The following is a 16,725-nucleotide window of genomic DNA, read 5'->3' as shown; positions in this document are numbered from 1 at the left end:
AAAAAATAGACTTTAAAGTTAAATCCATCAGAAAGGATAAGGAAGGACACTATATAATGATTAAAGGGACAATACACCAAAAAGACATAACAATATTAAATATTTACGCACCCAATGACAGGGCTGCAAGATACATAACACAAACTATTGGCATTGAAAAGTGAGACAGACAGCTCCACAATAATAGTAGGAGACTTCAACACACCACTTTCGGTGAAGGACAGGACATCCAGAAAGAAGCTCAATAAAGACACGGAAGATCTAAATGCTGCAATCAACCAACTAGACCTCTTAGACATGTACAGAGCGCTCCACCCAACAGCAACCAAGTCTACTTTCTTTTCTAGTGCACATGGAACATTCTCGAGAATAGACCACATGTTAGGTCATAAAGCAAGCCTTAGCAGAATCCAAAACATTGAAATATTACAAAGCATCTTCTCTGACCACAAGGCCGTAAAAGTGGAAATTAATAACAGCAAAAGCAGGGAAAAAAAAATCAAACACTTCGAAACTGAACAATACCCTGCTCAAAAAAGACTGGCTTATAGAAGACATTAAGGATGGAATCAAGAAATTCATAGAATCCAAAGAACATGAAAACACTTCCTATCAGAACCTTTGGGACACAGCAAAAGCAGTGCTCAGAGGCCAGTTTATATCAATAAATGCACACATCCAAAAAGAAGAAAGGGCCAAAATCCCCTTATGAAAACATTCTGCATCCCACTTTGAATTGTGGCGCCTGGGGTCCTAAATGCCAACAAGTGGCCATCTAAGATACATCAAATGGTCTCAACCCACCTGGAGCAAAGGCAAAGGAAGAACACCAAGGCCACACGACAACTAAGAACCCAAGAGACAGAAAGGGCCACATGAACCAGAGACCTCCATTACCCTGAGACCAGAAGAACTAGTTGGTGCCCGGCCACAATCGATGTCTGCCCTGCTAGGGAGCACAACAGACAACTCCTGAGGGAGCAGGAGGCCAATGGGATACAGACCCCAAATTCTCATAAAAAGACCATACCTAATGATATGAATACAACTAGAGGAATCCCAGAGACAATGCTCCCCAGAACTTCTGATGGCACAGGACAGGAACCATCCCCGAAGACAACTCATCAGGCATGAAAAGGACTGGTCAGCGGAGGGGAGAGAGATGCTGATGAAGAGTGAGCCAATTAAATTAGGTGGACACTGGAGAGTGTGTTGGCAACTCTTGACTGGAGGGGGGATGGGAAGATAGAGAGGGAAGATGGCAAAATTGGCACGAAACGAGAGACTGAAAGGGCTGACTCAATAGGGGGAGAGCAAGTGGGAGAAGGGAGTAAGATGTCTGTAAACCTACATGTGACAGACTGATTGGAATGGTAAATGTTCACTTGAAGCTTAATAAAAATTAATTAAAAAAAAAAGAATTATCCCTACAACTTGAACAAATAGAAAGAGAGCAACAGAAGAAACCCACAGACACCAGAAGAAAAGAAATAATAAAAATTAGAGCTGAACTAAATGAAATAGAAAACAGAAAAACAATTGAAAGAATTAACAAGACCAAAAGCTGGTTTTTTGAAAAAAATCAACAAAATCAATAAACCACTGGCCAAACTGACAAAAGAAAAACAGGAGAGGAAGCAAATATCCCAAATAAGAAATGAGATGGATGATGTTACAACAGACCCAACTGAAATTAAAAGAATCATATCAGATTACTATGAAAAACTATACTCAATTTGAAAACCTAGAAGAAATGGATGATTCCTAGAAACACACTACCTACATAAGCTAACACAAACAGAGGTAGAACAACTAAATAGACCCATAAGGAAAGAAGAGATTGAAAAGGTAATCAAAAAACTCCCAACAACAACAAAAAAAGCCCTCGTCCAGACGGCCTCACTGCAGAGTTCTACCAAACTTTCAGAAAAGAGTTAACACCACTACTAGTAAAGGTATTTCAGAGCATAGAAAAGGATGGAATACTACCAAACTCATTCTATGAAGCCACCATATCCCTGATACCAAAACCAGGTAAAGAGACCCCAAGAAAAAAAAAAATTATAGACCTATATCCCTCATGAATGTAGATGCAAAAATCCTCACCAAACTTCTAGCCAATAGAATTCAACAACATATCAAAAAAATAATCCACCATGACCAAGTGGGATTCATACCAGCTATGCAGAGATGGTTCAACATTAGAAAATCACTTAATGTAACCCACCATATAAATAAAAGACAAGAATCACATGATTTTATCAATTGATGCAGAAAAGGCATGTGACGAAGTTTACCACTCATTCATGACAAAAACTCTCAGCAAAATAGGAATAGAAGGAAATTTTCTAAACATAATAAAGGGCATTTATACAAAGCCAACAGCCTACATTCCCCTAAATGGACAGTCATTCCCAATGAGATCGGGAACCAGACAAGGATGCCCTTTATCACCACTCTCATTCAACATTGTGTTGGAGGTCCTAGCCAGAGCAATTAGGCTAGATAAAGAAATAAAGAGCATCCAGATTGGCAAGGAAGAAGTAAAAGTATCTCTATTTGCAGATGACATGATCTTATACACAGAAAACCCTAAGGAATCCTCTGGAAAACTACTGAAACTAATAGAAGAGTTCAGCAGAGTATCGGGATGCAAGATAAACATACAAAAATCACTTGGATTCCTCTACACCAACAAAAAGAACATTGATGAGGAAATCACCAAATCAATGCCATTTAGAGTAGCCCCCAAGAAGATAAAATACTTAGGAATAAATCTTACCAGAGATGTAAAAGACTTATGCAAAGAAAACTACAGTACGCTTTGGCAAGAAACCAAAAGAGACTTACGTAAGTGGAAGAATATACCTTGCTCGTGGATAGGAAGAAGTAACATTATAAAAATGTCTATTCTACCAAAAGCGATCTATACATTTAATGCAATTCTGATCCAAATCCCAACGACATTCTTTAATGAGATGGAGAAACAAATCACCAACTTCATATGGAAGGGAACAAGGCCCCAGATAAATAAGGCATTACTGAAAAAGAAGAACAAAGTGGGAGGCCTTACTTACCTGATTTTAGAACGTATTATACCGCCACAATAGTCAAAACAGCCTGGTACTGGTACGACAACAGATACATGGACCAATGGAACAGAATTGAGAGTCCAGACATAAATCTATCCACATATGAGCAGTTGATATTTGACAAAGGTCCCAAAACAGTTAAATGGGGAAAAGACAGTCTTTTAAAAAAATCGTGCTGGCATAACTGGGTATCCATCTGAAAAAAAATTAAAGAAGACCCATACCTCATTCCATGCACAAAAACTAACTTAAAATGGATCAAAGACCTAAATATAAAATCTAAAATGATAAAGATCATGGAAGAAAAAATAGGAACAATGTGAGGAGCCCTAATACATGGCATAAACAGTATACAAAACACTATAAAGAATGCAGAAGAAAAACTAGGTAACTGGGAGCTCCTAAAAATCAAACACCTATGCTCATCCAAAGACTTCACCAAAAGAGTAAAAAGACTACCTACAGACTGGGAAAAAGTTTTTAGCTATGATATTTCTGACCAGCACCTGATCTCTAACATCTACCCAGAACATGATACTGCAAAAACTCGACTACAAAGAGACAAATAACACAATTAAAAAATGGTCAAAAGATATGAATAGATACTTCACTGAAGAAGACATTCAGGTAGCTGACAGATATATGAGGAAATGTTCACAATCATTAGCCATTACAGAAATGCAGATCAAAACTACAGTGAGATTTCATCTCACTCCAACAAGGCTGGCATTAACCCAAATAACACAAAAGAATAAATGTTGGAGAGGCTGTGGAGAGATTGGAACACTTATACACTGCTGGTGGGAATGTCAAATGGTACAACCACTTTGGAAATCGATTTGGCGCTTCCTTAAAAAGCTAGAAATAGAACCATCATATGATCCAGCAATCCCACTCCTTGGAATATATCCTAGAGAAATAAGAGCCTTTACACAAACAGATATATGCACACCCATGTTTATTGCAGCACTGTTTACGATAGCAAAAACATGGAAGCAAGCAAGGTGCCCACCAACAGATGAATGGATAAATAAATTATGACATATTCACGTAATGGAATACTACGCATTGATAAGGAACAGTGAGGAATCTGTGAAACATTTCATAACATGTAGGAACCTGGAAGGCATTATGCTGAGTGAAATTAGTTAGTTGCAAAAGGACAAATATTGTCTAAGACCACTATTATAAGAACTTGAGAAATAGTTTAAACTGAGAAGAAAACATTCTTTTGTAGTTACGAGTAGGGGGAAGGAAGAAGGGTGGGAGAGGGGCATTCACGGTTTAGATAGTAGATAAGAACTACTTTTTTTTTTTTTTTAGGTGAAGGGAAAGAGCCCACGGTACAGGGGAGGTCAGCACAACTGGACTAAATCAAAAGCAAAGAAGTTTCCTGAATAAACTGAATGCTTCGAAGGACAGCGTAGTAGGGCAGGGGTCTGGGGACCATGATTTCAGGGGACATCTAAGTCAATTGGCATAATAAAATCTATTAAGAAAACATTCCGCATCCCACTTTGAAGAGTGGTGTCTGGATCTTAAACGCTAGCAAGCAGCCATCTAAGATGCATCATTTGGTCTCAACCCACCTGGATCAAAGGAGAATGAAGAACACCAAGCACACAAAGTAATTATGAGCCCAAGAGACAAAAAGGGCCACATGAACCAGAGACCACATCATCCTGTGACCAGAAGAGCTAGATGGTGCCTGGCTACAACTGATGACTGCCCTGACAGGGAACACAACAGAGAACCCCTGAGGGATCAGGGGAGCAGTGGGATGGAGACCTCAAATTCTCATAAGACCAGACTGAATGGTCTGACTGAGGCTAGAAGGACCCCAGTGGTCACGGCCCCCAGACCTTCTGTTGGCCCAGGACAGGAACCATTCCCGAAGCCAACTCTTCAGACGTGGATTGGACTGGACAATGGGTTGGAGAGGGTTGCTGGTGAGGAGTGAGCTTCTTGAATCAGGTGGACACTTGAGACTATGTTGGCATCTCCTGCCTGGAGGGGAGATGAGAGGGTGGAGGGGGTTAGAAGCTGGCAAAATAGACACAAAAAGAGAGAGTGGAGGGAGAGAGCAGGCTGTCTCATTAGGGGGAGAGTAATTGGGAGTGTGTAGCAAGGTATATGTGGGTTTTTGTGTGAGAGACTGACTTGATTTGCAAACTTTCACTTAAAGCACAATAAAAATTATTTAAAAAAAATGAAATGGAACACATAAACATCAAAATCCTAGGCATTAGTGAGCTGAAATGGACTGGTATTGGCCATTTTGAATCAATTATATGGTCCACAATGCCAGGAATGACAACTTGTAGAGGAATGGCATTGCGTTCATCATCAAAAGGAACATTTCAAGATCTATCCTAAAGTACAATGCCGTCAGTGATAAGATAATAACCATACGTCTATGAAGAAGACCCTCCCCATGTGTCTGTCAGTTTTTTGTACTGTGGGGGCTTGCATGTTGCTGTGATGCTGGATGCTATACCACCAGTATTCAGATACCAGCAGGGTCACACATGGAGGACAGGCTCCAGCTGAGCTTCCAGACTAAGAGAGGCTAGGAAGAAGGACCCACCATTCTACTTCTGAAAAGAGTTAGCCAGTGAAAACCTATGAACAGCAGAGAACACTTTCTGATATAGTGGTAGAAGATGAGCCCCCCTGGCTGAAAGGCACTCAAAATATGACTGGAGAGAAGTTGCCTCCTCAAGTAGAGTCGACCTTAATGATGTGGATGCAGTAAAGCTTTAAGGACTTCCATTTGCTGATGTGGCACAACTCAAAATGTAAAGAAACAGCTGCAAACATCCACTAATAATTGGAACCTGGAATGTACAAAGTATGAATCTAGGAAAATTGGAGAACTTCAAAAATGAAATGGTATGCATATACATCAATATCCTAGACATTGGTGACCTGAAATGGACTGGTATTTGCCACTTTAAATCAGAAAATCATATAACTCTACTATGCCGGGGATAACAACTTGAAGAGGAATGGTTTTGCATTCATTGTCAAAAAGAACATTTCAAAATCTTTCATGAAGTACAATACTGTAAGTGATAGGATAATATCCATATGCCTACAAGGAAGACCAGTTAATATGACTATTATTCAAATTTACCCACCAACCGCTAAGGCCAAAGATGAAGGAATTGAAGGTTTTTATCAGCTTCTGCAGTCTGAAATTGATCAAGCATGAAATCTGGATGCATTGATAATTCCTGGTGATTGGAATGCAAAAGTTGGAAACAAAGAAGGACTGGTAGTTGGAAAATAGGCCTTGGTGATAGAAACAATGCCAGAGATCAAATCGTAGAATTTTGTAAGACCAACGACTTCTTCATTGAAAGTACCGTTTTTTACCACCATAAACAGCTACTATACGCATGGACCTCACCAGATGGAACACACAGGAATCAAATTGACTACATCTGTGGAAAGAGACGATGGAAAAGCTCAATATCATCAGTCAAAACAAGACCAGGTGCTGACTGTGGAACAGACCACCAACTGCTCATATGCAAGTTCAAGCTGAAACTGGAGAAAATCAGGGCAAGTCCACGAGAGCCGAAATATGACCTTGAGCATATCCCACCTGAATTTAGAGACCATCTGAAGAATAGATTTGACACATTGAACACTAGTGACTGAAGACCAGACGAGTTGTGGAATGACATCAAGGACATCATACATGAAGAAAACAAGAGGTCATTGAAAAGATAGGAAAGAAAGAAAAGACCAAGATGGATGTCAGAGGAGACTCTAAAACTTGCTTTCGAGCATCGAGTAGCGAAAGCAAAAGGAAAAAATGATGAAGTAAGAGAACTGAAGAGAAGATTTCAAAGAGCGGCTCAGGAAGACAAAGTAAACTATTCTAATGACATGTGCAAAGAGCTGGAGATAGGAAACCAAAACGGAAGAACACGCTGAGTGTTTTTCAAGCTGAAAGAGTTGAAGAAAAAATTCAAACTTCAAATTGCAATATTGAAGGATTCTGTAGGGAAAATATTAAACAACGCAGGAAGCATCAAAAGAAGATGAAAGGAATACACAGTCAATTATACCAAAAAGAATTAGTCAATGTTTAACCATTTCAAGAGGTAGCATATGATCAGGAACTGATGGTACTTAAGGAAGAAGCTCAAGCTGCTCTGAAGGCACTGACGAAAAACAAGGCTCCAGGAATTGATGGAGTGTCAACTGAGGTGCTTCAACAAACGGATGCAGCGCTGGAAGTGTTCACTCGTCTATGCCAAGAAATTTGGAAGAGAGCTATCTGGCTAATCAGCTGGAAGATATCCATATTTATGCCTATTCCCAAGAGAGGAGACCCAACAGAATGCCAAAATTATCAAACAATATCATTAATATCACACGCAAGTAAAATTTGACTGAGTATTGTTCAAAAGCGACTGCAGCAGTATATCAACAGGGAACTGCCAGAAATTCAAGCCAGATTCAGAAGAAAACTTGGAACCAGGGATATCATTGCTGATGTCAGATGGATCCTGGCTGAAAGCAGAGAATACCAGAAGGATGCTTACCTGTGTTTTATTGATTATGCAAAGGCATTAGACTGTGTGGATTATAACAAATTATGGATAGCATTACAAAGAATGGGAATTCCAGAACACTTAATCGTGCTCATGAGGAATCTTTACATAGATCAAGAGGCAGTTGTTCAGACAGAACAAGGGGATTTTGAGTCGTTTAAAGTCAGGAAAGGCGTGCGTCAGGGTTGTATTCTTTCACCATACCTATTCAATCTGTATGCTTAGCAACTAATCCAAGAAGCTGGACTATTTGAAGAAGAACTGGGCATCACGATTGGAGGAAGATGTACGAACAACCTGCGTTACGCAGGAGACACAATCTTGCTTGCTGAAAGTGAACAGGATTTGAAGCACTTACTAATGAAGATCAAAGACCACAGCCTTCAGTATGGATTATGCCTCAACATAAAAAAAAAAAAAATCCTCACAACTGGACCAATAAGCCACATCATGATAAATGGAGAAAAGATTGACATTGTCAAGGATTTCATTTTACCTGGATCCACAATCAACACCCATGGACGCAGCAGTCAAGAAGTCAAAAGACGCATTACATTGGGCAAATCCGCTGCAACGGACCTGTTTAAAATGTTGAAAAGCAAAGATATCACCTTGAAGACTATGGTGAGCCTAACCAAAGCCATGGTATTTTCAATCGCATCATATGCATGTGAAAGTGGACGATGAATAAGGAAGACTGAAGAAGAATTGATGCCTTTGAATTGCAGTGTTGGGGGTGAATATTGAATATACCATGGACTGCCAAAAGAATGAACAAATCTGTCTTGGAAGAAGCACAACCAAAATGCTCCTTAGAAGCAAGGATGGCGAGACTGCGTCTTACATACTTTGGACATGTTGTCAGGAGGGGTCAGTTCCTGGAGAAGGACATCATGCTTGGTAAAGTACAGGGCGAGCAGGAAAGAGGAAGACCCTCAACCAGATGGACTGACACAGTGGCTGCAAAAATAGGCTCAAGCATATCAACAATCATAAGGGTGGCGCAGGACCAGGCAGTGTTTTGTTCTGTGGTACACAGAATCACTATGATTTGCAACAGACTCGACGGCACCTAAGAACAACAACATCCCAAAAACCCAGTGCCGTCGAGTCGATTCCGACTCATAGTGACCCTATAGGACAGAGTAGAACTGCCCCATAGAGTTTCCAAGGAGCACCTGGTGGGTTTGAACTGCTGACCCTTTGGTTAGCAGCCGTAAAGACCAGTTAATAAGACTATTATTCAAATTTAAACACCAACCACTAAGGCCTAAGATGAAGAAATTGAAAGTTTTGCCAATTCCTGCAGTCTGAAATTGATCAAACATGCAATCAGGATGCACTGATAATTACTGGTAATTGGAACGTGAAAATTGGAAAGAAAAAGAAGGATTGGTAGTTGGAAAATATAGCCTTGATGATGGAAATGACACGGGAAATCTCATGATAGAATCTTCCAAGAGCAACAACTTCTTCACTGCAAATACCTTTTTTCACCACCATAAACAGTGACTATACACACAGTCACTTTGGATCCTGTCCCCATCACCTACTCTCCTGGGAAAGCTTACCAAAACCAAACCCATTGCTGTCAAGTTTATTTGGATGCATAGTGACCTTACAGGACAAAGTAGAGCTGCTCCATAGGATTTCCAAGGCTGTAATCTTTCAGGAAGCAGACGGGCCACAGAGCAACTGGTGGGTTTGAGCCGCCAACCTTTCAGTTAGCAGCCAAGTGCTTAACCACTGCACTTCCAAGGCTCCTTCCCTGCAAATCTTAGAGAAGACTTAATGGGGCTGTCAGTGGGCTCCATTATCCTCATCCTTGAACAGTGGCACCACTTGCATGGGGCTCGTGGAGGACTACAGGGATCACTCTGTAAAGCACTTACAAAACAAAGCCAACTTGTTGCTGTGGTGTCTATTCTGACTCATAGTGATCCTGTAGGGCAGAGTAGAACTGCTTCTCAGGGTTTTCAAGGCTGTGATCCATATGGAAGCAGACTGCCACACCTTCCTCCCATGGAGCAGCTGGTAGGTTCCAATGGCCGACATTCCAGTTAGCAGTGGAGCACGTAACCATTGCTCTACCAGAACTCCTTGTAAAGTGCTTAGCACAGGATAAATTGACTGTTTCTTGCAGCAAAAGCTACTAGAAATGCAAGCGGACCTGATAAAATTGCTGTTCAGTGAGACTTCCCTGCTGCCATCTTACGATAGTGCAGATCTGGTAGATAATGAAATGACAGTACATGGAGACATAGAGAAATCACATTACACAGCCACTAACTTGATCAAACAGATTTATGACCTGCTAACATCCTTCACACTAACACACTAAGTGGTTTACACACTAACATCCTTCGAAGAGCAAACAATGGCTTTATTTGCAGGAACTATTCACAAAATATTTGTTATGTGCTTGGTCGTAAGTAAAACCTTTAAAAAATTAAAATGAAAGTTGAGATTTTTACTGGTCATATTATCTGATCATGAAAGTAGCGATAATAAGGAAAAGATGAATAAAAATACCTTAAGTCCTTGAAAAATAATACTTTCAGTCATGGGTAATCCTTGGACCAAAGAGTTAATCAAGAAAGAAATTACAAAAACCTATAAAGCATTGAAAAGGAGAACATTTCATGCAAAACCAATTGGACACAGAAAAGCTCTATTAAAAGAAAATACATTGCCTTAAAATGGCTTCATTATTTACAAAGGAAAACAAAGATTAAGGAGTTTGGTACTCCACCTAAGCAAATTAGAAAAATAAAAAAAGAACTGAAAGATATTAGGTAGAATAAATTTAATAAACTTAAAAGCTAAAAATATGAAACAGTAAATAAAATAAGTAGAAAGTGTGGCTTAATCCAAAGTTTTTTCTTTCATGTTAAACCTTTATAATCTAAATATGGGAGGCAGGAACAGAGAGAGAGACTGAATCTGTCAATGTATCAAAAATAATAACATGTTATGGTCAGGCAGAGTTCAAGAGTATTACTTTCTACTCACCAGGTCTGATTAGAATGATATTACCAATACAGTGGACCAGGATGTCATTCTTCAAGATGTCCAAACAAGTGCCTTCAGATTCTGTTGTGACGGAAGGTCAGAGAGTTAACATAGCCCCAAACAATGCAATAAAGGTTTGCCTTGTGAAGACAATCTGCTCTTGATCCTTCCTATCTATGAAGATTGGGGAAAAAAAAGGCAAATCAATAGCCATATACCAAGTATAAGGTACATGAAAGCACGCAGTGAGGTACACGGTTTTAAAAATATATACCAAGTGCTAGAGAAAGTGTTGATCTTCGCCAGCAAATATAACTTATGGGGGGACATCTGGCTATTGGGACCATCATTTAATTAAGTCTCAGATCAACCACGATCCATCTAGCTTTTGCAGAGGACCAAAGAACGACTGAATGGGAATATGAGGAGCACAACTTTTCGCCCATTTTTCAAGATTTTGATGGTGGCTCTAACTTCTGCAGTTCCTCCTGGGATTAGGTTTATTGTTGTTGTTAGTAGTAGCTGTAACAGTAATAGTTGTAGTATCTTGGTCCAGATCAAAACCAAACTCACTGCAATCGAACTCATAGCAACCCTATAGGACAGAGAAGACATCCCTCCATAGGGTTCCAAGGAGTGGCTGGTGGATTCAAACTGCCGACCTTTTGGTTAGCAGCTGAGCTCTTAAATATTATGCCACCAGGGCTCCAGTATCTTGGTATCTTGGTCAGGGGAGGGGAAATTTACAGAACCTTCCACTTGCCTTCCCCACCATAATAGCCTTTACCCTCTAGGTCACGGAACCAATGGCACTATACTCACTTTATTCAAATTACTCATTTGTGACACTAGGGAATAATCAAGAAGTTTGGTCCATGGATCCACTGAACTACCACGAGATATCTGGATCAAACCCCCCACTGCACCTGGAAGGGAGTCCCTGGATGGTGCAAACAGTTTGCACCCTCTCCTGCTAACCAAAATGTTAGAGTTCCAAGTCCACCCAGAAGCACCTCGGTAGAAAGACCAAGTGATCTGCTTCAAAAAAATCAATCACTGAAAACTCTGTGGCGCACAGCTCTACCCTGACACACATGAAGTCAGAATTGACTTGATGGCAACTGAAAAAGCAAACAGACAAACTAAAACAGCTGGAAGAACATGACAGCATTTCAAGCCCATGTTCTTTTAAGTGCAGGCTCTCAGGAGCATGGGTAAGTCACTTAGCTTATTGCAGAGGCCCTGGCAAGTGCCCACGGGATTTTTGGAGAAGTCTTGGAGCAGTATTTACCATATATGCTTGAGAGGGACATTTAGAATTCTCCCTCCAGTGGATGGCCTCACCTTCAGTGAATTGGCTCTGGACTGTCTTAGGTGTGTAAGCTCAGTGTGAGATCATAATTTTCCACTGTAAGAGCTGACATCATGCATTCATTTCTGATATCTCAATTGTTGTTTGTTGTATAAACTGAGCAACATAAGAGATTGAAACAGATGGGCTGTTTCACCTCTAGGAAAGCCATGATATATTATTGACTTCCAACAATGACCTGATGGCTGTTCTGGCCATGCTTCTGATGTAAGGGGTGGCATCCACAATTCTGCTGGGATGGACTATCACCTCCTCTCTGCTCTTCTGGAATCCCACCACTGTGATGACATTAGAAAGCCACTTTGATAGCTTCATCCCCTCCAGTCACCCAGGCCTACAGAGAAGAGCCTGACTCTCTCAAATGTGCAGGTGCCCTCTTAGCAGTCACTCCTGATGTCTTGGTGGAGGCAGTGTCTTCTGCACACCCTAAGGGATTACAGAGTCAGGTGGTAGGTTCTCAAGTTCTGTACATTCATTCCATTCTGTTGTATTGTTGTTGGGTGCCATCAAATTGATCCTAACTCATGGTGACCTCGAGTGTTATGAAGTAGAATTGCTCCGTAGGGTTTTGTTGGCTGTAATCTTTACAAAAGCAGATCACCAGGTCTTTCTCCACTGGAACTGCTGGGTGGGTTCAAACTGCCAACATTTCAGCTAGCAGCCAAGCGCTTTAGCATTGCACAGCCAGGGCTCTTTAATTTCATTCTGTTGTTGTTAGATGCCATGGAATTGGTTCAGACTCACAGTGACCGTATATACAATATACAAGACACTGCTGGTCCTGCGTTATCCTCACAATCATTGTTATACTTTATCCCACTGTTGTAGCCACTGTGTCAATCCATCTCATTGAGGGTCTTCTTCTTTTTCCCTAACCCTCTACCTACCAAGCATGATGTCTTTCTCCAGGGACTGGCCCCTCCTGATAATATGTCCAAAGTATGTGAGATGAAGTCTCACCATTCTCCCTTCTAATGAGCATTCTGGCTGTACTTCTTTCAAGACAGATTTGTTTGTTCTTCTGGCAGTTCATGGTATATTCAGTATTCTTCACCAACACCATGATTTGAAGGCATTAATTCTTCTTTGGTCTTCCTTATTCATTGTCCAGGTTTGAATGCATACGAGGCGACTGAAAACACCATGGCTTGGCCATGCACACTTTGGTCCTTAAAGTGTCATCTTTGCTTTTTAACACACTAAAGAAGTCTTTTGTAGCAGGTTTGCCCAATGCAATGCATCATTTGATTTCTTGACTTCTGCTTCCATGGGCATTGATTGTGAATTCAGTAAAATGAAATCCTTTACAACTTCAATATTTTCTCTGTTAATCATGATGTTTCTAGCTTTAGATAAGCTAAAACTCTGTAGTTATAAGGACCCTGTGATGCTGCTGTCCTTCAGAGCTCTCTGACCCAGAGATTTCCCACCTTGTCACAGGAGGACATTCAGTAAGATGCATGTAAGTTTTCCCCCACCTTTATCTTCTTCTCCTGGATTTTTTCATGCCCTGTTCCCCTTCTGGTGGTGTTCTGGGCTGCTTACCTCTGAAAGAACTTCTTCCATGGGGGACCTCTTCCTGTACGCAGCTGTTAATGTTTTTGTCCCAATAAATGGCTCGTTGCGCAAAGCCACTATATAATGCTTACATAATTTTTCTTGATCATATCTAAATTTTCTCAAATTTACACCACCTTGTCACCTTCCGATGAAGATTCATAGTAGGTGAGAAAAGAGATCAAAACATAGTCTCTTTCCCTAGAAGAAGGGCAAAAACACAAGGTGGTGCTGAATCATTAAAGATCAATAAAGGGTCACTAGTACCCTACCCACAAGACCCATGGATGCTATCACCTGCCTAAAACTGAGGCTGAATAACAGGAAATGTGTCCCTGACTGACCCTCCCAGACTGACAGTAAGTAATAAAGGGCACTGTCTGCTACTGGAGGAAGGGCAAGCATGGAAATGAAAGCTTCCTGATAAGTAATATAGCAGGGAAAGGCGATGTCGAGTGTGGGACAGGATCTTTGAGGAAAACCTCCCTAGAAATACAGCCCCCACCCTGAACACAAAGAAATGAAGCCCATGGTACACTGCAGGTAACTATAACAACAATAAAGTCCAAACCCAACACAACTCTTGAAGAGAATGACTCACAACTCACACTAAAAACCTATCAAAAGAAGATACAAACCATTACCCGATATATTACCTACTCCAGCCTCTACTATACTGTATAAAACCTTGCTTTTCAATTAAAAAAAAAAGTGAGGCACACAAAAAGCAAGAGAAAATAACACAATTTCAAAAAACAAAGCAACCAACAGGACAGAGATGATACAGAAGTGAGAACTATCAGATGGGAATTTAAATAAACAATGATTCATGTGTTCAAGGTTTTAGCAGCAGAAAATCTGGAAAACATACAAGAGTAAATGATCAATTTTAGCAGAGAGATGGATACTACAAGAAAGAATCAACTGTAAATGCTATAAATGAAAACATCCGAGTAGGGATGAAGAATACCTTTAACAATAAATGCCTTTTCCTGCTTTTTAGTAAACTCAAAAAAGTTGAAGAAAGAATAAGTAAACTGAAGATAAATCAATAGAAATTACCTAAGCTAAAACACAAAGAGAAAAGAGAAGAATAAAACCAAAACAGAACATTTAGTAGCTTTGGAACAATATCAAATGGACTAACATACATATGGTTGGAATCCCAGAAAGAGAAGAGAGAAAAAACAGAAGAAATATTTGAGGCTAAAGGGGGAAAATTTTACAAAATTAATGGAAGACGTGCAACCACAGATCAAAAAGATCAGAGAACTCCAAGTAGGATGAATAACAGCATAAACAAAAACACACTGTGGTAAATGAGTTCCTTTATGTGACTTCTTGCCTTAGTTCCTTGGAAAAACAGCTTGAGAGATTTTTCCCCTAAGCCTTGAGAAGTTACCTTTGCCCTAGTTTTCTACTGCAGAGGGTTTCTTATTTTTGTCCCAGTTGATTGGCATTTACTTGGTAAGCTATGAGCAAGAATGGCTTGATGCTTCCTGCCTGGTCCTGTGCCGCAACCAGTCCTGTGATTGGTATGAACCTTGCAGGGATTGGTCTATTGGTTAAGCAAATGAGGTGAGTTGTAGCCTATTATTCAAATAAAGTGTCTGTGGCCTACTGTGGCCCTGGTAGGAGTACCATGCCTTGAAATTGACAAAGAGCCTGGTACTGGTACAACAACAGATACATGGATCAATGGAACAGAATTGAGAATTCAGACATAAATCCATCCACATATGAGCAGTTGATATTTGACAAAGGCCCCAAATCAGTTAAATGGGGAAAAGGCAGCCTTTTTAGCAAATGGTGCTGGCATACCTGGATATCCATCTGCAAAAAATGAAACAAGACCCATACCTCACACCATGCACGAAAACTAACTCAAAAAGGAAAAAACACCTAAATATAAAATCTAAAATGATAAAGATCATGGAAGATAAAATAGGGACAATCCTAGGAGCCCTAATACATGGCATAAGCAGTGTACAAAACATTACTAACGATGCAGAAGAGAAACTAGATAACTGGGAGCTCCTAAAAATCAAACACCTATGCTCATCCAAAGTCTTCACCAAAAGAGAAAAAAATTACCTACAGACTGGGAAAAAGTTTTTAGCTATGACATTTCTGATCAGCACCTGATCTCTAAAATCTTTATGATGCTGCAAAAACTCAACTACAAAAAGAGACATAACCCAGTTGAAAATAGGCAAAAGATATGAACATGCACTTCACTAAAGACATTCAGGTAGCTAACAGATACATGAGGAAATGCTCACGATCATTAGCCATTAGAGAAATGCAAATCAAACTACAATAAGATTCCATCTCACTCCATCAAGACTGTCATTAGGCCAAAAAACACAAAATAATAAACGTTGGAGAGGTTGTGGAGAGACTGGAACACTTACACACTGTTGGTGGGAATGTAAAATAGTACAACCACTTTGGAAATTGATTTGGCTCTTCCTTAAAAAGCTAGAAATAGAACTACCATACGATCCAGCTATCCCACTCCTTGGAATATATCCTAGAGAAATAAGAGCCTTTACACGAACAGATATATGCACAATTTATGTTCACTGCAGCACTGTTTACAATAGCAAAAAGATGGAAGCAATCAAGGTGCCCATCAACGGATGAATGGATAAATAAATTATGGTATATTCACACAATGGAATACTATGCGTAGATAAAGAACAGTGATGAATCTGCAAAACATTTCATAGCATGGAGGAATCTGGAAGGCATTATGCTGAGTGAAATTAGTCAGTTGCAAAAGGACAAATATTGTATAAGGTCACTATTATAAGAACTCGAGAAATAGTTTAAACAGAGAAGAATATATCCATTGATGGTTACGAGAGGGTGGAGGGAGGGAGGGGGGAGAGGGAGATTCATTAATTAGAGAGTAAATAATAACTACTTTAGGTGAAGGGAAAGACGACACACAATAAAGGAGAGGTCAACACAACTGGACTAAACCAAAAACAAAGAAGTTCCCTGAATATACTGAATGTTCGAAGGTCAGTGTAGCAGGGGCCTGGATTTGGTTTCAGGGGACATCTAAGTCAATTGGCATAATAAAACCTATTAAGAAAACGTTCTGCATCCCACTTTG

Source organism: Loxodonta africana, chromosome 4 (genome assembly GCF_030014295.1).
Source record: "Loxodonta africana isolate mLoxAfr1 chromosome 4, mLoxAfr1.hap2, whole genome shotgun sequence".
NCBI classification, from domain to species: domain Eukaryota; kingdom Metazoa; phylum Chordata; class Mammalia; order Proboscidea; family Elephantidae; genus Loxodonta; species Loxodonta africana.
Note: the sequence above shows the minus strand (reverse complement) of the source record.